This window comes from Triturus cristatus, chromosome 1_2 (assembly GCF_964204655.1).
Source record: "Triturus cristatus chromosome 1_2, aTriCri1.1, whole genome shotgun sequence".
Taxonomy (NCBI): domain Eukaryota; kingdom Metazoa; phylum Chordata; class Amphibia; order Caudata; family Salamandridae; genus Triturus; species Triturus cristatus.
The window spans coordinates 1,144,515,298-1,144,540,784 of NC_140580.1; the positions used below are offsets into that span (position 1 = coordinate 1,144,515,298).

Consider the following 25,487-nt stretch of genomic DNA (forward strand, 5'->3'; position numbering starts at 1 on the left):
AGACAGCAAATCTAGTTTTCTAAATTCTTCTTGGGGACCCTCTGAAAGCTTCCCTGGGAATGCATTCCGCCCGTTTCTTTCCATTGGGTTTGTGGTTTATAACTCACATTTTCTGGCTTTCTGTTTGCTGTCTTTATGTGTTTAATTTAGGCTGTGCAGGTTCAATTCTTCTCTCCAAGGAGCAAAACCTTTTCACACTACCTCTCCTTGTATTCTTCCAGAAGTGCTCCTTTTTGTCAACAGGCATGTACAACTTGTTCTTATCTTGTCACATTTGCTGTCCAATCAAAGTCAGGGGTCAAATGTCAGGATCTGTCTTTCAAGGGAGCTTGGTGTTTACTTTACTTTTCTTTCTCTGACCTCTAAGTGAGGGGATTTATGTGACCCTCTTGCTGGATACTGGGGGTAGAGGAGAGGTGTTTTTTTCTAGCGCACAATACCATTTGAATGAGCTGTGAAAGTATTTCAGAATATATCGGAATTAGCAAAGCACAAATGAAGCACATATTTTGTTAATATGAAGTGTGTTGGAAAGAAATACTCTAATATGATCAAAACAAATCAATACACTTGGTGATGCCATTTCCACACATTATCGTGTTGTGTGCAGATTTAGATTCCGTATATAGGTTTCCCGGTTTATGCCCTTATATAGGTACAATTCACATTGCCCTTATTTGGACATAAAAATCCGGCCCTTATTTAGACATTGTCCGTACAAACCAAATACAGGCATGGCCACCTACATACGTCCATCCACGTCAAAACGAATTCTCGGAAAACCAGACCCATAAGCCTTTAGGAATTTCCCTCAGCTTGAATATTGATTTCTCCAAGAACTCATTAAGTATGCATAAACATCTATTCCTTAGGGGTTCATTCATGACGTTCCTCTGCCCGACTTTTACGTCAATACTGGCATTCCTAGACACCTTCAAGGTATAAATATACCAGCACTTGCCCTGGCAAATTGCGGTTCCCGGAGGATTCGATCCAACCCAGACTACACGGTTCGCCACGGCAAGTTCGGAAGGAGATCGAGTTCCAGCCTGATGCACTGACCTGACGCTGCCATCCTTCTCGCAGAGAATCCAGCTCCAGTGCTATCTGACTTCCCTTGCGTGGGGTTAGCCTATCGAGTCCAGAAAAGAGATTCCAACCTCTCTCATTCTAAGGTATGGAGCTGACTAGAACTTAGAGAAACTTTTGGCAACTCTTGGCTAAACTAAAATATAGCTAGCCATACTTTAGAAATGGCACCTACTTCAAACCTCGTACTGCACCTAGGTTAGGTACACTGGGGTAGAATATTTTAGTAGCATCAGATGAGTATCACATTTTAGCTTATGTTATTTATGTATGTATTTTGATTAATATATGTCATAGCTACAAACTATGCTATTGCAGTATTATTTTATCTTACTGCTAACCTCGTACATATTGTACTTTGCAGTCTGTCCTACGATTGTAGCAATTCATATCTCTTGCATGAGAAATAAGACTGTTCAATAAACCCTTTTATTGAAACGCCCGTCTCTCTATTTCTGTGCAACTCTGTAGAAACGAAGCATGCATGATTGACTGAGTGAAACTGTTATCTATTGTTTCCACAATTCTGAGACTGTTCCGATTCTAAAAGGAAACAAAGTTGTCATGTTTATGCGGTTGTCGGAGACTAATCCCTTCTTGTATATTCAAGAAGTTTCTAGTGACCTCTGAGTTAGCTGGCACACACAAGTAATTAAGTTTAATATACTCGATAGAGACATACTGACCGTAGTCCTATGTGAAATCTATAGTGTATGTTATTTCAATGCGCAGAGCTTATCAGGGATATAGGAACTACACTACATGGTGCCCAACGGTTTGGTAAGGCACTAATTTAACGCTAGATACTGAAGTAACTCAGTCGTGCTTTTCTCAGAGACTCTCTACTCGTAAAACTCCATAAGACGTCTGGAGTGGGTAGGGATAATATCCGCCATTGCTGAGTAGGACGAAAGTCCTATGTATTAGCTGTTTGGTTTTGTTCAACGTTGAAGGATACAGTGTTCCAAAATATTGTGCACCTTATCTTTGTTTCCTTGAAACTGGCTCTGCAACTTTCATTAAACAATGTCGGAAAACGACGATCCTATCGTCAACAACGGCCAAGCTGCGGCTGACCTTACAGGTCTTAATGAAGACGAGGTGGGTGTTATACACATCCCACCAAATTTGAGGAGAGCCATCACTCTAAAACTTATAAAACATGGTCTGAAACCAAGAGGTGGTAGAGCAGTTTTCGTGATAGAGATACATGAATCTCACCAGACAGAGGTATTCTATTCATGGATAGCATTCCCAGAATCAAATCCAGTAACACGTGTTTCACTTCTACAAAGAAGATGAACCACCTGAGGAATATATTCCTTTCGAGGATATTTAAATTCCACTCAAATACCAGGAGCATGAGCTCTGGTTTAAAGGCGCCCTAAAACATTACAATCACATTACCAGGCTCGGTCCACTAGGTAGGTCAGGAACAACGTGGCCGATTTTAGCCGGCTATACACATCATCCTGACATTGAAACTATGTCAGACATAGATTTACTTGCTCAACTCAAGGAGTTAATCAAGATATATAGACAATTGGTTCAATATGTCATGCGGACTTTCACAGTCCAACAACCATTAACAATTCAAAATCCAGCCCCTCTTCGGGAATACGTTAAAAATTACTCCACAGACTTTGCACTCAGTCATGGGTAAATTACCCGCAAAATGCGAACAAATTCCATTCTGGTTAGCTCAAAAAATTACTCAAATCGAAGCAGTATTTCCTAATACTAGCCCTTATGAAAAACACAGAATTTTAACAATTTGTTTACTAATGGGGATCGCACCACATCTGGAAGACTGCACCTCTTTGGGCACAGTATTTGCTGCTAGCTACACAAAAACACATGGTGTTCCATCAATGGCGGTAATACCTGATGTCCTGAAACAGATTCAAATGAATACGGGGCAGAGCCTGCTCTGAATTTAGATATGAAGTTACTTAAGAATTTCGACCAGGTGTCAGCAATAATATTATCTAATAATAAAGGAGAAGCAGCATCAGTGGCGATCCGCCAGAAACGAAGGGAATTTTATGTAACAGAACAACGTCAAGAACTAGCCAGAATAATTGAAAAATCCTATGAGGAATTAGGCAGAGACAGTCTGGGAGGGAAACCAGTAAAACAACAACTGTCTGAAAGTCTTGATAAGGTCTTTCCTAAAAACACTCCTACCTCTTCTAAAAAGAAGTGGGAAAATAGTAAACAGAATTCCAAAGAGAAGCGTTCTCATTCCCGAGGCAGGTCTCCTCCACAGAAGGATCCCTCTGAGAGGAGATACAACCTCAGGAATAGGGATAGTTTGAGAAAACCTGACAGATATCAAGATAATGATACACGTCCCTCTCGTACCTTTCAGATATCGTCACAGACATCTGAAAGAAGAGGACAGTCAGAAAATGTAAATGTAAATGTGTTGTACTTGTATAGCGCACTGTTACCCTGGGGTTTCCTGGCGCTGTACTCATACCGCTGTGGAACCCTTCCTGGCTTTTCCCTGTGAAATGTCCACTCCTGGGCACCCCCAAGGTGAAGCCAGGCATCCCAGCGCTGTTGGGGCCGTTGTGGAGATTAAGCAAGCTATTGCCCAGAGTTGCAGAGTGGGACCCATGATTAAAATAGGCACCGAGGCGAGAATTAACAGGTCCGAGGAAATTGAGCCCCAAGACCCGCTGAGGCGGGAATTGAACCCTGGTCCTGGGCCAGACCTCTGCTTCAGGGTCTGCCTCTCTAACCATTGAGCCACACTTCTCCACCAGAAAACAAGGAAGACCGCGTGAAGTCCAAAAACGATCAACACGTTCAGAAAAATAAAGCAAAACCACAATTCTCCAAGAAAAAGGTAGCAGGTCTGAAGATCAGACATGCCGAGAATACTGAGAACCCAACTCAAGAATGGAGAATGGGCCCAGACCATGCTGGACAGTGCAGCAGAAGTTACAATAGCTCGCCAGAACCTGAATGGACTTCTGGAGACAGTGGACTTGAATGAAGACATACAAGTTGAGACTGTAGACACCAGGGTTAGTTCTCCACATAGGTTATATGAAATAACCTTCCGGATGGAGGGAGACATACCAAGAAAAGTGAAAGCACTCTTTTGGGAGCATCTTTCAAAGGGTTATGATGTGCTTCTAGCAGAACAGGACTGGCCACCAGAATTTGTCAGGGAGTGCCCACATGGCGAGGACATCATTATGCCTGCCTTCTCTAACCATGTTCCAGTTCATTTAAAATATACATTAGCCAGGAAATGGGTAGTAGCCCAAGCCCCAGCACTGTATAAAAATCATGTAGGATGGGATGAGGACTCACCTCACCATAAAATCGAGTTAAAAAATCAACCGACTGCTCAAAGGCAGTACCCAGTTAAGCAAGAAGCTAAAAAACAGGTCAGGGAGATTTTAGATCAACTTGAATATCAGGGGGTGATTGAAACATGCACCTCATCAATGAAAAATCGTTTGTTTCCTGTCTCCAAACCAGACACTACATATCGTCTAGTTTTGGATTACAGACACTTAAATTCTTGTTGCAAAACATTTGCAGTGCAAAATGCAAATGGTACAGCATTAATGAATAACGTGCGTAAAAAATATAAAACCCCATTAGACATTTTAAATGGTTTCTTTTGTCAAAATATTGCACCAGAAAGCAGATATTTGACCGCTTTCTCAATAATGGGGACTCAGCGTCAATTTTGTCGACTGCCCCAGGGATTCAAAAACAGCCCGGGGTTGTTCTCAGCAAGGGTAACAGAGTTACTACAAACTTATGATGACGAGGCATTGTCATATGTCGATGATATATATCTGACAGACGATGACCTGGATAGGCACTTGAACAGGATGAGCACCATAATATTGGGCTTCGCCTCAGAGGGTTACAAATTCAACTTTAAAAAGTCAAGAATTGCCCACCTCAACGTCCTTTTCCTAGGATATGAACTATCAAGTGAAGGGAAAATCCTGGCAGCCAACTTTTTAGAAAAGTGTGAGCTGCTCCAACCGCCAAAAACGCTGAAAAATTTACAGTCGATTCTAGGTTTCCTGAATTTTGGAAGAACTTACATTTTAAATTACGCAGAAAGGGTTAAACCTCTCTACGGATTAATCAAACCTGATTTTAAAATAACACATTGGACACAAAAACACACAGAAATTTTGCGTTCACTCCAAACAGACAAGTTAGCAACAAAATACTTGCAAACACGCGTAAACGTACGCAACTTAGTGATCCGAATAATTCCAGGTCAATGCGGATTCACCTACTTAACTTTTAACGAAGGTGAAAAAGTACAAATTGCATACAAATCCCACTTGTATACACAAGAAGAAATGAAATTCACTTCTACAGAAAAAATTCTGACAGCAGTTCAAACCGCTGTAGCAAAAGAAAGAGCCCTAGCACAGGGGAAACGCATTGTGTTTGTGACTCCTGTACCAGCCCTAGAGGCAGTTACAAAGGCTAGCATTCCAAATGCAAAAGCTTTACATCCGAGATGATACAATGTGTTAATTCTCTTGCTGCAACTGATGTTGAATATGTTTTTGATCCATATTTAAAAACACAAGCATTCCTGCAATATGAACACGAATGTCCTCTGCCTACTGAAATTCTCCCTCTTGACCAGTACGAATTTATAATTTATACTGACGGATCTGCACAGCCCGCTAAGGGGAGTAAACAAGCTTACAGTGCTATCATTAAAGGTCGCATGCGAGATGGCAAATTCAGACCAATGGTCACAAAAATCCCAATCTCTAGGAGATTGTACAGCTCAGCGAGCTGAACTACAAGCATTTAAGATGGCACTTGAAAATACAGATCGTGAATTCCCCACACTGATAGTGTGCGATTCTTTTTACTGTGTTCAATCTTACAATGAATATTGACAGAATTGGATTCAAAATGGTTTCAAAGATGCAAAAGGTGGCACAATCAAGCACAAATTGCTTTGGGAACAAGTAGTTCAGTTGCGAAAGGGACTACAAAACACTCACGTGATACACACGCTGAGTCACCAACGTGATGGCGTTCACGTTGAAGGGAATTCATTGGCTGATGAAGCCGCGAAAGGGGCTGTGCAAACGGCTTCCGTAGCTGCAATCACTCGTTCAAAAACGAAAATAGACAGTGAAATAATGCTGGCTGTCAATGCATCAAGCAAAGGCAGAGGTGCGGCATTACCTAAAAAGTTTTCACTCATATATAATTGATGCGAATGGCGTTCCGTTTGCTCCAATCCCTGGAGTGGGGGATAGAGTAATTCCAAACAGGGAACATAGAGCAGCTTTGATTTACGAAGCGCACCTGATACATCAGGGGATCTCAAAGACAATTTTAGAGTTCAAAGAGATGTACTGGTGGCCAGGGATGAATACTTTCATTCACATCTTCATTAATAACTGTATAGCATGCAATAGAGATCGCAGTACAGAATGCCACCAGACACATGACTACAATGTAGCCAGCCCAGTTCAGACACCATTGTTAGATAGCATCAGACTAACGATATACATGCGTCCTCATGGACGAATGCAATCCCAGAAGCACTAAGTCTAGGTTCCTATGGATGTGGCCTCAGCGCTCGGCTGACGCTCGAACTGTTATAAAAGATTTGCGAGTCTTTATCAGCACATACGCAATAGGCACACTACAGTCTGACCAGGGTCCTGCGTTTAGCTCTAGGGCTTACAATGAAGCCATGGCCAGTCTGGGCGTAGCATTGCGGTATTCTTCTCCATTCCATCCTGAGGGAAATTCTGTTGTGGAAAGAAAAAACCGGGACATAAAGCAGTCTATAACAGCTAGGGTATTAGGTTCGGGTGATGGGTGGGTCAAACATTTACATGGGGTCCAGCGCGCAATAAACAACTTGCCAAGAAGTTCTCTAGGGGGTGTCACTGCATATGAGGTCCTGTTTGGGACTAGAATGTTGGTTCTGGATTAGATATGAAAGGCACAGTGGTGTTAAACTAACAATTTGATATCAAAGATCGTTTGGCTGTTTTACAGGACTTAAATGAACTAAGTACGCAACAAAGCAACGTGGTCCTGAAGCCAACCACCACTGAGAAAAATCCGGCCGTCCCAGCAAGGCTTGTCTGGATCCCAAAGCTTGGGGATCTAGTCAGAGAAAAGATCACGGATAAGAAAGAATTTCTTTGGGCCTTCATACAGACAACCAGTACCTGCCTCGCAATCCACGGATCAAGAACAGTACTTTTGCTGCCCCTTGCTGGTAAAAAGGAGAAAAGATTTGTGTTCATCGACCAGATCAAACCACACTATGTGGCCGATACTGAACAGTAGGCCAAGTGAACTCCGCCAATGTAGCAGAGGCACTCCTCTAGCTTCAATCCAAGAGGTTCAAACTGAGAGACTCACCACCTTTGAAGATTCGACAATAAGAAATAGAGGACTAAGCAACAATGCTATGGACCTTGTACCTCTTGAGACCCAAATAACAGTTCATTCAGATACACCTGTTTACAACGAAGTAACAAGTGATCAACTGGTTCCAGCAATTTCATCAAATGCGGATACAATTCCAACCATTGACAGAACTGCTTCTGGCTATTTCATGAACTTTGATATGTTTTCTGAGGATCCCAGTGAGCCTGAAACGACGCCGGTACAAAGAACTTTCAAAGAACAAGCAACAGACTTTTTTCAACTGCTGGAAAAAACTTATCTGGTTTCACCATGGATTGAAGTATGGATTGTTTTGGGAATATTCTTCTTTCTACTTTGGATAGCTCTGGTAATAACTCTTGGTATGCTGATTAATGGAAGATATATTCAAATGGACACAGCAAGTAAAAGAGTGAACTAACTTCTCTAGCCACACAAATCATCCCATCGTGAAGCAAGAGACTTGTCAGCAGTGAACATCACAGTGATTCTTATACCTGATGGTATAGTTTGGGACAAAACCGAATATGACATTTTTGGCCCGTCTGAGCTTTTGAAGATTCCACATTTATTTAAAATTTCATTAAGTGACTTTATTACCTCCAGTACCTTTTCTGATGATTGGGACTTCGAGACTGTTAATAATATGATGTCTGATCTAGAGATGTCAACTGCATTTACTAATAATGAAGATTTACAGGGTTCATCAGACTATGAACACATGTATTGTTATAACCACTATGGTCATCATTTCTTGCATAAATCTGCAACACCTAGAAATGTATTTATGTATAACCAATGGGAACATTGTCCTACGCCACCAAAGGGTAGCTCGAAAACATTTGCAATGAAATTTCCATATTTTTCAGGGTTTAATATCTCGAATGCAGAGACATTTTACTTTAAGAATGTCAACAAGACAGGAATGAAAAATATGTTAACGAATACCAAACAGATTTATTCTACAGCCTTTATTGCCCAACTGTCTAGACAGGGTTACGACTTTTGGAAAGACCACATTGAGACAAAAACTGTCTGGGGTACTAAAGAGTGGGAAGTAAAGGGAATAGAAGCTTTGTTTAGAGCCTGTATCATCCCTGAGCAAATTATGTTTTTGAACGACACTGTCCAACAAACATCATGCCTTGGAATAGCCAAGATAAAAGACATGAACACTCCATCTATACCTGCACCTACAAGTGAAAGCACTACACAGGGGGAGGTCGACGTACATACTATTTTGAATAATAACAGATCAGATCCTGAATGGAAAAAATGGTTGCTCTGGCCCTTAGACACAAACAACTGTCAAGATAGATTCCTAAACAAAATACAAGGTTTTACCTTTCATAGGCCACACCCACGTTATGTCCAAAGACAGCATCCGGGGTAGTAACAACTTACAGTGTAGGGAAACTTTGCCTTGATTGGCTACAGAAAGCTACACTAGAGGATGTAAAACAACACTTAACTTTACTTCAAGAAGGCGCAGACCTTGAGGAATTCATGCTAGGACCAAGAAAACCGCGTCAAAAACGTTTCATATATGCCGGTATCTACGCTTCTTATAATGAAGCATGGAAGGTCACCCAAGCAGAGACTGCAGAACAGATACAAGAAATTGATCGTATTAATTTAGAGAAATCTCTCTCTGTAGTAGACAATGGGTTAACGACTCTGTCGTCCAGGATATATTCTTTGCACAGCATTGTATCCTGTGTCATAGACATCATGGAACAAGACTTGGTCATGTTGCAACATGGTCAGTCACAGCTACGTTCTATCATGCTATTAGGCTGGATGCTTCAAAACCTGCATTCTGACTATGTGCCTTGGCGTTTAATCAATGCTACCTCACTGTTTCCAGAATTCAATCTCACTGATAGACAGATCAAACTGGCATAAAGGGGAACAGACTATACGGTGCTGAGCAGTGAAAAACTGGAGAAATTACCATTCACAGTGGCAGAAAAACCAGCTACTGAGTGGATCATACATGGTAAGATTACTCTGCCTGTTACGACTTTCTATTTTCAGTATTGCCTAAAAAATCTATCGGCTGGCAAATATGAAAGGTTGGGTAAAGAATACATCAAGACATCCTGGGATTTACCTTACACACACAGATGTTGAGTGGGGGACGTGAAGTGTTTCTTAGCGGTGACAACTGTAAACACGCACTAAGCGGTTCTCTCCTTTGTCAGGGTATTAACTTACACGGGCCTGTGATGGTTCCACTACAAACTTATTTAGATATGTTTTTTATTTTAGCAAACCCATGCGATACTCTGTTTTAAGATATGTTTAGAACGTTTAGGATTTAGTAACGTCGTTCATACGAAATTGGAGTGGGTGTTGTGTGCAGATTTAGATTCCGTATATTGGTTTCCCGATTTATGCCCTTATATAGGTACAATTCACATTGCCCTTATTTGGACATAGAAATCCGGCCCTTATTTAGACATCATCCGTACAAACCAAATACAGGCATGGCCACCTACATCCGTCCATCCACGTCACAGCGAATTCTTGGAAATCCAGACCCTTAAGCCCTTAGAAATTTCCCTCAGCTTGAATATTGATTTCTCCAAGAACTCATTAAGTATGCATGAACATCTATTCCTTAGGGGTTCATTCATGACGTTCCTCTTCCCAACTTTTACGTCAATACTGGCATTCATAGACACCTTCAAGGTATAAATATACCAGCACTTGCCCTGGCAAATTGCGGTTCCCGGAGGATTCGATCCAACCCAGACTAAGCGGTTCGCCATGACCTGACGCTGCCATCCTTTGCAGAGAATCCAGCTCCAGTGCTCTCTGACTACCCTTGCAGGGGGTTAGACTATTGAGTCCAGAAAAGAGATTCCAACCTCTCTAATTCTAAGGTATGGAGGTGACTAGAACTTAGAGAAACTTTTGGCAACTCTTGGCTAAACTAAAATATAGCTAGTTATACTTTAGAAATGGCGCCCACTTCAAACCTCGTACTGCACCTAGGCTAGGTACACTGGGGTAGAACAATTTAGAAGCATCAGATGAGTATCAGATTTTAGCTTATGTTATTTATGTATGTATTTTGATTAATATATGTCATAGCTACAAACCATGCTATTGCAGTATTATTTTATCTTACTGCTAACCTCGTACATATTGTACTTTGCAGTCTGTCTTACGATTGTAGCAATTCATATCTCTTGCATGAGAAATAAGACTGTTCAATAAACCCTTTTATTGAAACGCCTGTCTCTCTATTTCTGTGCAACTCTGTAGAAACGAAGCTTGCACGATTGACTGAGTGAAACTGTTATCTATTGTTTCCACGATTCTGAGACTCTTCCGATTCTAAAAGGAAACAAAGTTGTCATGTTTATGTGGTTGTCAGAGACTAATCCCTTCTTGTCTATTCGAGAAGTTTCTAGTGACCTCTGAGTTAGCTGGCACACACAAGTAATTAACTTTAATATACTCAATAGAGACATACTGACTTTAGTCCTATGTCAAATCTATAGTGTATGTTATTCCAATGCGCAGAGCCTATCAGGGATATAGGAACTGCACTACAATCGTTTGTGCATTGCATAGTTTTATTAGTAAAAAACTGTATGTCTGTGCAAATGTAATGGTAATTTCAATTGAAGATGTGTTGTCTGTAACGGTAGTGTGCTACCACACAGTGCATACTCCATTCTATGCCACTCCACTCTACACCACTCCATGCCACTTTGCAACACTGCACTCTACACCATTGCACTCTATTCCAATACATTCTACGCGAATGCACTCTACTCTACCACCTCACTTTATACCCCTGCACTTTATTCCAATCCACTCTATGCCACTCTAATCTATTCTGCACCAGTGCACTCTAAGTCACTGCACTCTACACCACTTTATGCCATAACTCTGTCACTCTACGCTACTGCACTCTCCCCTGCACCAGTCCACTCTACACCACTTCACTCTACTCTAAAACAATCTACTTTATGCCACTCCACTCTGCCCCACTGCACTCTACTCCACTCTGCACCCTACACTGCACAAGTCCACTCTACGCCACTCCACTTTACGCCACTCCACGTCACTCTGCAACACTGCACTCTATGCATTGCAGTCTATTTCAATAAATTCTACGCCAATGCACTCTACTCTACCACCTTACTTTATACCCCTGGACTTTATTCTAATCCACTGCACGCTATGCCACTGCATTCTACACCACTTTATGCCATTACTCTGTCACTCTATGCTACTGCACTCTACCCTGCACCTCTACACCACTTCACTCTACGCCACTTCACTCTACTCTGAAACAATCTACTCCATGCCACTTTATGTCACTCCACTCTGTCACTGTACTCTACAACACTGCACTATACACCACTTCACTTTACTCTGCAGCACTGCTCTCTGTGCCACTGCTCTCTACGGCACTGCACTCTACCACTACACTCTACTCTGCATCACTGTAGTCTATGCTGCTGCTCTCTACACCACTGCACTCTATGAGACTCTGCAACACTGCACTCTCCGCCACTCTACTCTGCATTACTGCTATCTATGCCACTGCACTCTGCAGCACTTTACGCAACTGCACTCTATGCCACTTCACTTTATGCTACTATACACTACACCACTGCACTCTACGCCACTCCACTCTGAACCACTGACCTCTATGCCTCTGCACTCTACTCTGCACCACTGTAGTCTATGCCGCTGCTGTCTACACCACTCTATGCCACTCTACACCACTGCACTCCACGTCACTCTGCAACACTGCACTCTACTCCATTGCACTCTATTCCAATACATTCTACGCCAATGCACTCTGCTCTACCACCTCACTTTATACCCCTGCACTTTATTCCAATCCTCTCTATGCCACTCTAATCTATTTTGCACCACTGCACTCTAAGTCACTGCACTCTACACTACTTTATGCCATTACTCTGTCACTCTACGCTACTGCCCTCTACCCTGCACCACTCCACTTTTCACCACTTCACTCTACGCCACTTCACTCTACTCTGAAACAATCTACTCTATGCCACTTTGTTACTTCACTCTATGCCACTGTACTCTACAAGACTGCACTATACACCACTTCACTCTACTCTTCACCACTCCACTCTGCCCCACTGACCTCTATGCCACTGCACTCTGCACCACTGACCTCTATGCCACTGCACTCTGCACCACTGTAGTCTATGCCACTGCTCTCTACACCACTCTACGCCACTCTACACCACTGCACTCTACCCTGCACCACTCCACTCTACACCACTTCACTCTACTCTGGAACAATCTACTCTATGCCACTTTGTCACTCCACTCTATGCCACTCTACTCTGCAGCACTGCACTCTGTGCCACTGCTCTCTGTGCCACTGCTCTCTACGCCACTGCTCTCTACTCCACTCTGCACCCTACTCTGCACAACGCCACTTTACGCCACTCTACTCTACACCACTCCATGCCACACCACGCCACTCTGCAACACTGCACTCTACGCCATTGCACTCTATTCCAATACATTCTATGCCAATGCACTCTACTCTACCTCCTCACTTTATACCACTGCACTTTGTTCCAATCCACTCTACGCCACTCTAATCTATTCTGCACCATTGCACTCAATGCCACTGCACTCTACACCACTGTATGCCATTACCCGGTCACTCGAAACTACTGTACTCTACCCTGCACCACTCCACTCTACACCACTTCACTTTACTCTGAAACAATCTACTCTACGTCACTTTATGTCCCTCCACTCTATGCCACTGTACTCTACACCGCTGCACTATACACCACTTCACTCTACTCTGCAGCACTGCTCTCTACGACACTGAACTCTACCACTGCACTCTACTCTGCATCACTGTAGTCTATGCTGCTGCTCTCTACGCCACTCTACAGCACTGCACTCTATGACACTCTTCTCTGCAACACTGCACTCTCCGCCACTCTACTCTGCACTACTGCTCTCTATGCCACTGCACTCTGCAGCACTTTACGCAACTGCACTCTATGCCACTACACTCTACGCCACTGTATTCTATGCCACTGCACTCTATGCCACTCGACTCTTTACCACTCCGAACCACTGACCTCTATGCCTCTGCACTCTACTCTGCACCACTGTAGTCTATGTCACTGCTCTCAACACCACGCTATGCCACTCTACACCACTGCACTCTATGACACTCTGCAACACTGCACTCTCTGCCACTCTACTCTGTACTACTGACCTCTATGCAACTGCGCTCTGCAGCTCTCCATTCTACACCACTGAATGCTATACCACTCTACGCCACTGTACTCACCCCTGCACCACTCTACACCTATGCACTCTATGCCAGTATACTCTGCACCTCTCCACTCTCCACCACTCCACACTATGCCACTGCACTCTACTATGCACCACTATAATCTACAACACTGCATTGTCCGTCTCTGAAATCTGTGCCGCTGCACTCAACCTCACTATACTCTGCAAACCCCTACACCAGTCCACTCTACTCTACTCTACGACACTGCACTCCGCAATACTATGCGCCACAGCACTCCGCAACACTGTACGCCAATGCACTCTACACCAGTCCACTACTCTATGACACTGCACTCCGCAATACTATGCGCCACTGCACTCCGCAACACTCTACGCCAATCCACACTACTCTACGACACTGCACTCCGCAATACTATGCACCACTGCACTTCGCAACACTCTATGCCAATGCACTCTACACCGGTCCACTCTACTGTACACCAACGCACTCTGCAACACTCTATGCCAATGAACTCTACACGGGTCCACTTTACTCTACACCACTCCACTGTACACCAACGCACTCTGCAACACTCTACGTCAATGCACTCTACACCACTCCACTGTACACCAACGCACTCTGCAACACTCTACGCCAATGCACTCTACACGGGTCCACTCTACTCTACACCACTCCACTGTATGCCAATTCGCTCTGAAACTCTCTATGCCAATGCACTCTACACCAGTCCACTCTACTCTACACCACTCCACTCCACACCACTCCACTCCACTGTACGCCAATTCACTCTGCAACACTCTACGCCAATGCACTCTATGCCACTCCACTCTATGCCACTGCACTTGTGGTGCACTTCTAAATGCTCGCTCCTTGCCTAAGCACAAACTCGATATCGCTGAACTAATTGATGCTCAGGTTTAGATTTGCTTTTTATTACAGAAACATGGGCAGACCAGGCAGCAGGCCCAGATTTCTGTACTGCAGTCCTTCCTGGTTTCACAGTATTCATAACATAACTTAACAGGTGTATTTGTAAAGCGCACGTTCACCCCAGCAACGGGGCATCTTGGCGCTGAAATAACAGATGTATATTGTTACCCAACTCAATGTACTCCTTTTATCGACCTCAAATGGCTGAAAGGCTGAGTGAACCCGCCGGGATTTGAACCTGTGACCTTGAGGTCGAACACAGGCCCCTGCAGTGGATGCATTAGTCCACTGAGCCACCAGACCTATTCAGAGGTGACAGGACACACAAAAAAGGATGAGGACTAGCTTGGATTTACTGTGATATTTACAAAGCCACCTTTGAGCCAATATCCTCCCAAGAATGCGAAGCTTTTCTTTTTAATTTAAAAATAGCTAACCAATTTTCCTTTGAAGGGGTGCTACTCTACCACCCGCCAGGGGCCAAAAATGGGTTTCTTACCACTCTTAACCCACTTCTAGAATCCTGTGCTCTGGGTGATTTTAACTCTCATCTAGAGGCCGTTACTAATATTAACACAGCCTCACTATTAGACATTATGAACATGGCAGGCCTAAGTCAAAAGCTCACTGGCCCTACGCATCAGGCGGGCCATACCCTAGATGGAATTTTTACTAACAGTGAGTCAACTAATATTAAAGAGATGTTACCACTACCATTGACCGACGCTTTAGCCATTCTCTTCAAGCTCAATGTTCCTTTCACTGTTCAGGCACTCACCTCTAATATGCCTAACATGTCTTACCGTAATTGGAAGCAGGTGGACAACAACATGCTTAGTCACCATCTTTCTCGTTCCCAAACTAAACTGCCTGAGAAAGCAGAACTCTCCTCCGCTCAGTTTAACCTTTGGCTCACATCGGTAGCCGACAGCTTAGCTCCTTACAAAAAAGGCTCAAGCAATAGGAAAGTCCTGTCTGCTCCTTGGTTCACAGAAGCTCTTAGAACCAAAAAACAAGAATGCAGAAGACAGGAAAGACTTTGGAGATCTAATTACAATGAGAATGAGCTCTCCTTGTACAAAACTTTATTACTATCCGAATGTAAATATCTCATCTTTAAGGAAAAGCGGTCCCATTATTCTAAGCTAATTGAGAAGGCAAAAACTCCACCAAGGAATTATTCCAGGTGGTAACTAAAAAGACTACACTATCTTACAAAGCTGTTCAAGAACATTCTCAAGTTTATTGTAACTCTCTAGCCCAGAACTTTTAAAATAAAGTGGAGCAAATCTACTCCTTTTTTTTTTTTTTTTTTTATTAGAAACCGTTGGTACACAATAAAATACAGACAAGGGCAGACAAGGGCCTACAACCACGAGGGCCGGCCGCTATAGAGCCCGAGGGCCCGCAGTGCAACGCCACACATTCAAATGAACCAGAGGCAAAGCTTACGGCAGTTCGTGAGCACATGTAACAGGCTGTGGCCATAGGCCAGGAGCAATCGGAAAAAACAGTTTCATTTTCTATTAAATATAAAACACACTCAAGGCAATGAGAGTCCGAAATAGCAGCGTGCTCTTCCCAGGACGGGGAACAACGTACAGTGTCCAAAGCAGTTCTTGTCTGGAAGCGGTAGAGGGGGGCAACGGAAAAGCAAAGCATGGAACAAACCTCACACCATCCCGCAGAATGTGTGTCTAGGGGGACAAAGCAATATCGACCTCTAACGGCAGAGGCGGGGTGCAGATACGTCCACGATATAAATTCCATGGACCCCATACCTTAGTCCATTTCCCTGGCTTGCCTCTCGCCACATACACCGTCTTTTCCCGAAACATACACCAGTCCATATTCTCCTTCCATACCTCGATCGTGGGCGGCCTCGGGGAGCCCCACAGCTGTGCAATGTTACGCTTAGCCACCATGTACCCCAAGGTCACCCACTGCGTCTGTGCCGCATTACAATCATTCGGTTCCCAGACATTCAACAAACACCTCCTAGCCTCTGGCAACAGGGCAACGTGCGTGACCTCCTCCATTACGGTGTGGATACCGTTCCAAAATCGCGCAACCTCCAAACATTCCCATAAGATAAGAAGAAAGGTACCCGGCAGGCCACATCCACGCTTACACAATCCATCCATCGAGTAACCCATACGCAGCAAACCGGGCCCCGTGACATACACTCTATGAAGGATCTTCAGCTGTACGAATCGTAAGCGGGCCGGGATCGCGACCTCCTTCGGGGAGGCCACCGCCGATACCCAGTCCTCATCGTCCAGTTCCAGGCCATCGCCCGTCCATGCCTCCCGCAGACGGAGCAGCAAGTCCGCGCGATCATTAATGAGTTTCTTATAAATCAGAGAAATAGTGCTGTCGGGCACGTAGCCATCAAATCTACTCCACTTTTGAGAATAGACCCAGATCAGAGGCTCAAGCTTCAGCAGAACCGCGATCCGCTAGCTCTCCAGTATTCACGGAATTTATTCCAGAAACCAATGATCAGATATTAGCTCTAATCTACCAGGCCAAATCAGGTTCTCCTTATGACCCTCTTCTCCCACAATATTCAAACAGTTTGCGGAAATTCTAGGATCATGTTTAACTACCATCTTTATTTCTATGTTTAAGGAAGGAGTTTTCCCTTCCATTTGGAAGGAGGGCATCAATTTTGCATCTCTTGAAAAAACCCAGTCTTGACCCAGCCGAACCCAATAACTATCGGCCTATTTGCGTCTTCCACTTCCGGCTATAGTGGTGGAAAAAGTCATGAATGAACAGCTATCAAACTATCTTCAAGAAAATTATTATTTGGATGAGACCCAGTTTGGCTTTAGGGCAGGCCACAGCACTGAAACGGCCCTAATCAAAGCCACTGATGAAATCAGGGCAGTTCTGGATGAAGGGGATGCTGCGGCTCTGACCTTGCTCGACCTTTCGGCAGCGTTCGACACAGTCGGCCATAATCTGCTACTCAATCATTTGAGTACTTTGGGCATCAAGGATAATGCACTATCACTCGTCTTGTCACGTGGCCGATAGGGACATTGTCGACATCGCAAAGTTAGCATGAGCCCAGCAGCCATGCTGCTTTTGAGCATGTTACTACATGGCTTTATTTTTGCAAGACTCTGTTTATGCCTTTCACATGATAACCTTCTGCTTTGTCTGTTCTCTGCCTGTTCCTGGAGTTTAGTCTGAACACTGTGAGCAAGGTCGATAAACAATGGCCGTGTTATTCTGTTCTGGTCAGTCCCTCGCACCTCGACAAAACATGCTGATGCAGCTGCTGCTGTAAACTCGTACTTTGATATGATGGGGATGCATGTTTAGGTAAAACACATTTTGAGAGGGAGCTTTCCAGGGAGAAGAGCAATGCGGTTCCTATGATGTAGATATACCATCTACGCACTAAGGTATGGGGTCTGCTGACAAAACCCAGAGATCTTCTATTATATAATAATTCTTCTTCTTACCAAGGGAAGGGTGGTTAGGCTTTATGATCCTTTATCCACTGTCTTTATATAATGACATCTCCCTTTATGATATATGGCCTTGCTGCAATGCTAACTGTATTAGTTTTATGTATTTTCTGCTGGTTGAGGCTCGTATACTGCATTTTAGAGCACGATAGGTAAAATAAACATTTTAAACTATATACGTGTTTCAGTCATTTCTTATTGTGGACCGGTACAAGAGCGAAAAGGTGTGTCTTGTTACTGCGATTCCTTAGAGATTCAGGAGTGTTGTTTTCTGGGGGTGTCTAATCATTTGCTTCTTTATGAATGTGTAGGAGAGCAAGTGAGCCACTATAGCTAGTCGGTCTTGGGTTCGTGGGAACTATGATGGTGGGAAGGCTTAGCCCCTATACACCGAGGTCCCATATTCCTGCGCATAGTTCTGTGTATGTGCAGAATCCCTGCAACAGTCTCCTCTTTCTTATCAGGAAGAGCACAATTGGTTGCTCTGGGCAGTTATGAATATCCCTCCTTTGCTCTCCCCTGTGGGGTTCTGCAGGGTTCTTCTTTATGTATCAGAATCAGCAGCACTAATCAGATCCTTCGGTTTGGCACTAACATGTTATGCGAACGACACTCAAATTGTCTTGTCCGTTCATAAAAACAGTCCGCCTTCAGTCATTAGGTTTAGGTACTGTATGTTGGCAGTCAGCTCCTGTATGAGTTCACGCTGTCTTAAACTGAACTCAGTCCTCTTTGGCAACTTTTTCCCCAACTGGTCGCATATATGTTTGCCAGACGAATTGGGGGTAGGACCCATTCCTGTTCCCAAAGCGAAAAATCTGGGAGTGATCATCGATGCAAATCTAAATTTCGAGGCTCGAGTCCATGCCGTTTCCTCATTCAGCTTCTATCTACTTAAAGTGATGAAGAAAATTCTGCCTTTTATTCCTGTAGATTGCAGAAAAATCTTAGCAACATCTTTAGTTCTTTCCAAGCTGGATTATTGCAACTGGTCTATTTTAGCATGCCCGAGAAGCAGCTACGAAAACTTCAGATGATTCAGAATGCTGCTCCTAGGCTTCTGTTAGGGATCTCTAAGTTCCAATAAGTAGGAAAGCACCTTCAAAACCTGCATTGGCTACAAGTCAAAAACCATATCAGCTTCAAAGCTTAATGCATTACTTATAAAGCGCTTCACGGTACTGGTCCTCAGTTCTTGAGGCGGTTGCTGCAATGGTACTCCCCAACTAGATGCCTCAGCTCGGAAGGAGTGAAACTGATGCTTCTCCCCAGGTTTCGTAAAACTAACTGGGGCGATAGAAGCTTCACAATAGGGCCCATGAAACTTTGGAACAAACTTCCCAGTTCCATTAGGACTCTCTCCTCTCTGACAGCCTTCAGCAAGGCTCTCAAAACTTGGTTATTCAACAAGTTGAGATCTTAGCTTACTCAGCAACGCTAGCGCCAAGACACCGTTTTGGTATTCGTGCGCCCTCAAAATTTTAATAAAATAACATACTCTGTACCATTCTACTCGAAGCCACAGCACTCTATGCAACTCCACTATACTCTGCCCTGCACCACTCTACACTATTGTACTCTATGCCACTGCAAGCTGCACCACTGCACTCCACGCCACTGTATTCTATGTCACTGCACTCTATGCCACTCTACTCTGCAACACCGTCCACTACTGGCTCTATGCCACTGCACTCTCCTATGCACCAATCTAATCTACCCCACGGCATTCTATTATAGGATCATCATCAGGACTAGAGTTTAGTTACCGGGTGAAATACCCAATGGTATATTGCAGTAAACTACTGAACTCAATGACACTGCACTCACCGCTAATGCACTCTATGCCACTCGACACCACTGTACTCTATGACACTCGACACCACTGCACTCTATGCCACTCGACACCACTGCACTCTATGCCACTCGACACCACTGCACTCTATGCCACTCGACTCCACTGCACTCTATGCCACTTGACACCACTGCACTCTATGACACTCTACTCTGCAACACCGTCCACTACTGGCTCTATGCCACTGCACTCTCCTATGCACCAATCTAATCTACCCCACTGCATTCTACTATAGGATCATCATCAGGACTAGAGTTTAGTTACCGGGTGAAATACCCAATGGTATATTGCAGTAAACTACTGAACTCAATGACACTGCACTCACCGGTAATGCACTCTATGCCACTCGACACCACTGCACTCTATGACACTGGACACCACTGCACTCTATGACACTCGAGACCACTGCACTCTATGCCACTCGACACCACTGCACTCTATGCCACTCGACACCACTGCACTCTATGCCACTCGACACCACTGCACTCTATGACACTCGACACCACTGCACTCTATGACACTCTACTCTGCAACACTTCACTTTTTGCAACTGAACTCTACTGTACCCTACTCTACACTACTGCATTCTATGCCAATGCACTCCACGCCACTGCACTTTACAACACTCTACATCACGCCACACTACGCCACTGCATTCTGCAGCGCTCCACTCCATGCCACTGCACTCTAGGGCACTGTACTCTACTCCACCACTCTATGCCATTCTACTCTGCACCACTCTACGCATCTGCACTCTACTCTGCATCACTGCACTTTGCACCACTGCACCCTACTATGCAACACTCTAATCTATGCAACTGCATTCTACGACACTGCATTGTACGCTGCTGAATTCTGTGCCACTTCCCTCTACGCCACTGCATTCTACACCACTGCACTCTACACCACTATGCTCTGCAACACTCGCCACCAATGCACTCTACACCAGTCCACTCTACTCTGCATCACTCCACTGTAAGCCACTTTATGCAACTCCACTGTATGCCACTCCAATACACAACACTCTATGCCACTCCACTCTACAGCACTCTACTCCACCCTTCGCCACTTTACGCGACTCCACTCTATGCCACTCTAGTACACAACACTTTATTGCACTCCATTCTACGACACTCTACTTAACTCTTTGCCATTCCACTCTATGACACTCCATATCACTCTCCTCTATGCCACTAACTTTTAGCCATGCGGAACAGCGGCCATGCTGGTGTACAACATGGCTACACACATTGGCAAAGCCAATAGCTCTTGTATTGGCAAAACCTATTGACTTTGCCAATGCTTGTTTTTTGTGACAAAAAGTTATCTAAAAAATCTGTACACGTTACAAGTTTGTCTATGAGATTTGGATCTATTCACCTAAAATGATAAGATCTAGATGGTAACAAAACATGTCTTTTGAAGAAGTGTGAAGCTGATGTTGGGGACAAAATTATTGCAATTCCAGCATATACTCAAATACGAGGTTTGAGTGATACTTCACGCTGACTGCTGATGCTAGTTTCCTGGCCCCAGAGAACTCCAGCTGCTGTGATATATCATTTATGTAAAGGCGTTTCTTAACCAATATTGACATTTATTCTGACATTATCATTTCCCACACTGCCTGAGTACGTTTATTCATAATAATAGCATAAGACTGAAAATCTAGTTGGAAGGTATAATATAGGTCATTGGAAAGGAGTTGGAAGGTAGGACTGAAGAAAGATGGTCTATACATAGCTTATGGTCGGACTGAAGAAAGGTGGTCTGTACATAGCTTGAAGAAAGGTGGCCTGTACATAGCTTGAGGTAGGACTGAAGAAAGGTGGTCTGTACAGAGCTTGAGGTAGGACTGAAGGAAGGTGGTCTGTACAGAGCTTGAGGTAGGACTGAAGAAAGATGGTCTGTACATAGCTTGAAGAAAGGTAGTCTGTACATAGCTTGAGGTAGGACTGAAGAAAGGTGGTCTGTACATAGGTTGAAGAAAGGTGGTCTGTACATAGCTTGAGGTAAGACTGAAGGAAGGTGGTCTGTACAGAGCTTGAGGTCAGACTGAAGAAAGGTGGTCTGTACATAGCTTGAGGGCGGACTGAAGAAAGGTGGTCTGTACAAAGGTGGTCTGTACATAGCTTGAGGTCGGACTGAAGAAAGGTGGTCTGTACATAGCTTGAGGTCGGACTGAAGAAAGGTGGTCTGTACATAGCTAGGACTGAAGAAAGGTGGTCGGTACATAGCTTGAGGTAGGACTGAGGTCGGACTGAAGAAAGGTGGTCTGTACATAGCTTGAGGTTGGACTGAAGAAAGGTGGTCTGTACATAGCTTGAGGTCGGACTGAAGAAAGGTGGTCTGTACATAGCTTGAGGTCGGACTGAAGAAAGGTGGTCTGTACATAGCTTGAGGTCGGATGGTCTGTACATAGCTTGAGGTCGGACTGAAGAAAGGTGGTCTGTACATAGCGTGCCAATGTCAAGTTGCATACGCAGATCCATAAAGTGTCTCTAACTCCCTTTGCTTTGTTAACGGATCTATAGGTGAATGGTACCACAGATGCTCCGCGCGTGCCCTTTTCTATCAAGTCTTCTGGGAGGATTACCCCTCCTGCACCCCTGAGGTGGGATCAGGATTGCCTGTCCCGCCATTAAAGTATCAACATATGTAATGGCTGCTCCTCTACAATTGTGAATCAATCCTATAGCCGTAGTAGCCAAAGTATTAGAAATGTGTGCTGTAAAATTCATAGATTGGCTTGTTTTTCGAAAATGTCAAAAAGAACTCTCTGGCCTCCCTTCCACTTGTGCCCTGAAGGTCTCCTTAATAGACCGTGTTTGATTTCTTGGACTGTTTCACGAGTGTCCATTCACAACCGACAGCCAACGTGTAACGTTGTTGCTAAATTCTTTGAACATTGTGTTTAGAATGCACAATTTGGCATTTTTTTTACCCAAAATGTTCTCAGTGGACAATTTCCCTCTGATCCCCGAACTCCCAGAGACAGAGATGCCCACACGTGTCCAGCTCACTGTGTGCTATGTAGTTCAAAGAGGGGTGTATTTTTATTTTATTGTACCCGCTTGGACAAGCAAGGGGCGTAACAAAGGCCCCCTCAGCACCCGCGGTGCGGGGGGTTCCCGAGCTCCAGGAGGCCCCTTCAGCCCAGTACCCTGTTAGCAGAGCTCCTGAATGTGCTCGGAGGGGGCCCCCTTCATGCACTTTGCAGGTGGGCCCCTCAAGTTTCGTTACGCCACTGGGACAAGCGTATGCAATGCAATCATCGTACTCTGCGGAAATCTATATGTTATAAAAGGAAAAGGCACTCAACATAAAATAACACGAAATGTTGACACTAACGGGACAGATAAGCTTTCTGAAGTGGGGGCAACTTACGGTGATCTACAGAACCCCACAATAAATAAAGTGAGACCGCCTCCACTCATCGATAATAACGTACTGTTGTGTTTTCTGTTGGTGTGTGTTTTTGTCTCCGTGTTTACCTTGGTGTGGTGTTCACAAACAAGAGTGATTCAAGTTGTATCCTGTTTATAGTGCGAAAGAGCAGGTAGTATGTTGTGTTCAAGCACGTCTACCACCTGTGGTCTTTGTATAGATAAACGCCCTGGGCTGGGCCATGTGACTGACCGCGAGTAGCTCCGTGTGTGCCGCGCACCGCAGGGAGACACGCTTGTTGCTTATGTGTTGAATGTCTAGACCAAGAGACTACGGGCTAGATGTACGAGCATCACTTATAACGATGACCAAATAGCAATGTTTTGGGATCGCTATTACTAATCTACTCAAGTGAAATCTGGCCTGATTTCCAAATTAGTGATGCCTAGCGGGTCGCTAGTAGACCTACCGCAAGAATTTTAATGAGGTAGTTCGCAATTTGTGACCCACTAGAATTCGCTGCCATCATAGGGAGGGTGGCCGGCTGGGGTCAGCACACCTCCATGTCTGTCATTGCTTTTAACCCGTTTACCGTGACGGTAATTCCGCTGCGGTGCGGGGCGTTCTATTAAGTGGGCGGGGCCGCGTCGGCCAACAGACATGCGCAGCACTACCGAGGTAGTGCTCGCGACGGCCGTTGCCAGACGGGTGCAACGAAGGGGTTAAGTAAAGCAATCTTTTGTTTTTCAAACGCAGCCCATTTTCCTTACAGGACTGGGGGACCACTGCCTGCTCTTAAAAAAAATAAAATTCAAACATTCCCAAAGGAGGCCTTGTTCTCATTTGCGAATGTGTTACCAACGACTTTTAATTGGTGGTAAAGTGCAAATGTTTTGCGACCGCATTTCTGTCTCCAAACATTAGTACATACCATTCAGATTCCCTATTGGACGGGATGCCCTGAACACACCCCTTCCAAACAGCAAATCTGTTTACTTGTGCAAATCCAGACTGCAAAACTGTCACAAGTTACCGAATCCCAATTTGGTGTTTGAACATTACAAAAAGCATTCTGTTAATCGGGCCGTTTGCGACAGCAAAAATGCTTTGTACATGTACCCCAAAGGGCCTTCCCCTACAAGAGATTCTCTGTGATTCTTACTGCCCCCCTAGGGCGGGCCATCCGACTGAAGCCCAGGAATTCCTGATCCATGTCCGGTTCTCAGGATGACAGCAGATTATGAAAATGATAGAATTTTCAAATAAACGCTAATTCAATCATTAGGTCACTTATTTCCATCTCGATTCTATATAAGCACTTTTATCTTATGTGAATATCTTGAAAATCTGACATGGGCCCTGCCCTGCTCGACCATCGCTGGGTACCCCTGATCTTGGGCATGGTAGGCCTTCACTCACAGAGGACTTAGGCCTGTTGCAGATCTCATTGTTGTGACAAAGTAACCCGTTCACCGAGCTCTAAACATCTCGATGCTATATAAGCACTTTTATCTTATGTGGATATCTTGAAAATCTGACATGGACCCTGCCCTGCTCGACCATCGCTGGGTACCCCTGATCTTAGGCATGGTAGGCCTTCACTCACAGAGGACTCGGGCCTGCTCCAGATCTGACATGGGCCCTGCCCTGCTCGACCATCGCTGGGTACCCCTGATCTTGGGCATGGTAGGCCTTCACTCACAGAGGACTTGGGCCTGCTTCAGATCTCATTGTTGTGACAAAGTAAGCCGTCCACCGAGCTCTAAACATCTCGATTCTATATAAGCACTTTTATCTTATGTGGATATCTTGAAAATCTGACATGGACCCTGCCCTGCTCGACCATTGCTGGGTACCCCTGATCTTGGGCATGGTAGGCCTTCACTCACAGAGGACTTGGGCCTGCTTCAGATCTCATTGTTGTGACAAAGTAACCCGTCCACCGAGCTCTAAACATCTCGATTCTATATAAGCACTTTTATCTTGTGTGGATAGCTTGATAATCTGACATGGACCCTGCCCTGCT

The 25,487-nt window shown here is 44.4% G+C and overlaps 1 protein-coding gene across 1 annotated transcript in view; it reads left to right on the forward strand.

Moving 5' to 3' along the window:
- Positions 1-25,487, forward strand: part of AK8 (adenylate kinase 8) — an 883,547-nt gene that overhangs the window by 506,882 nt on the left and 351,178 nt on the right. The gene's annotated exons all lie outside the window — the stretch shown is intronic.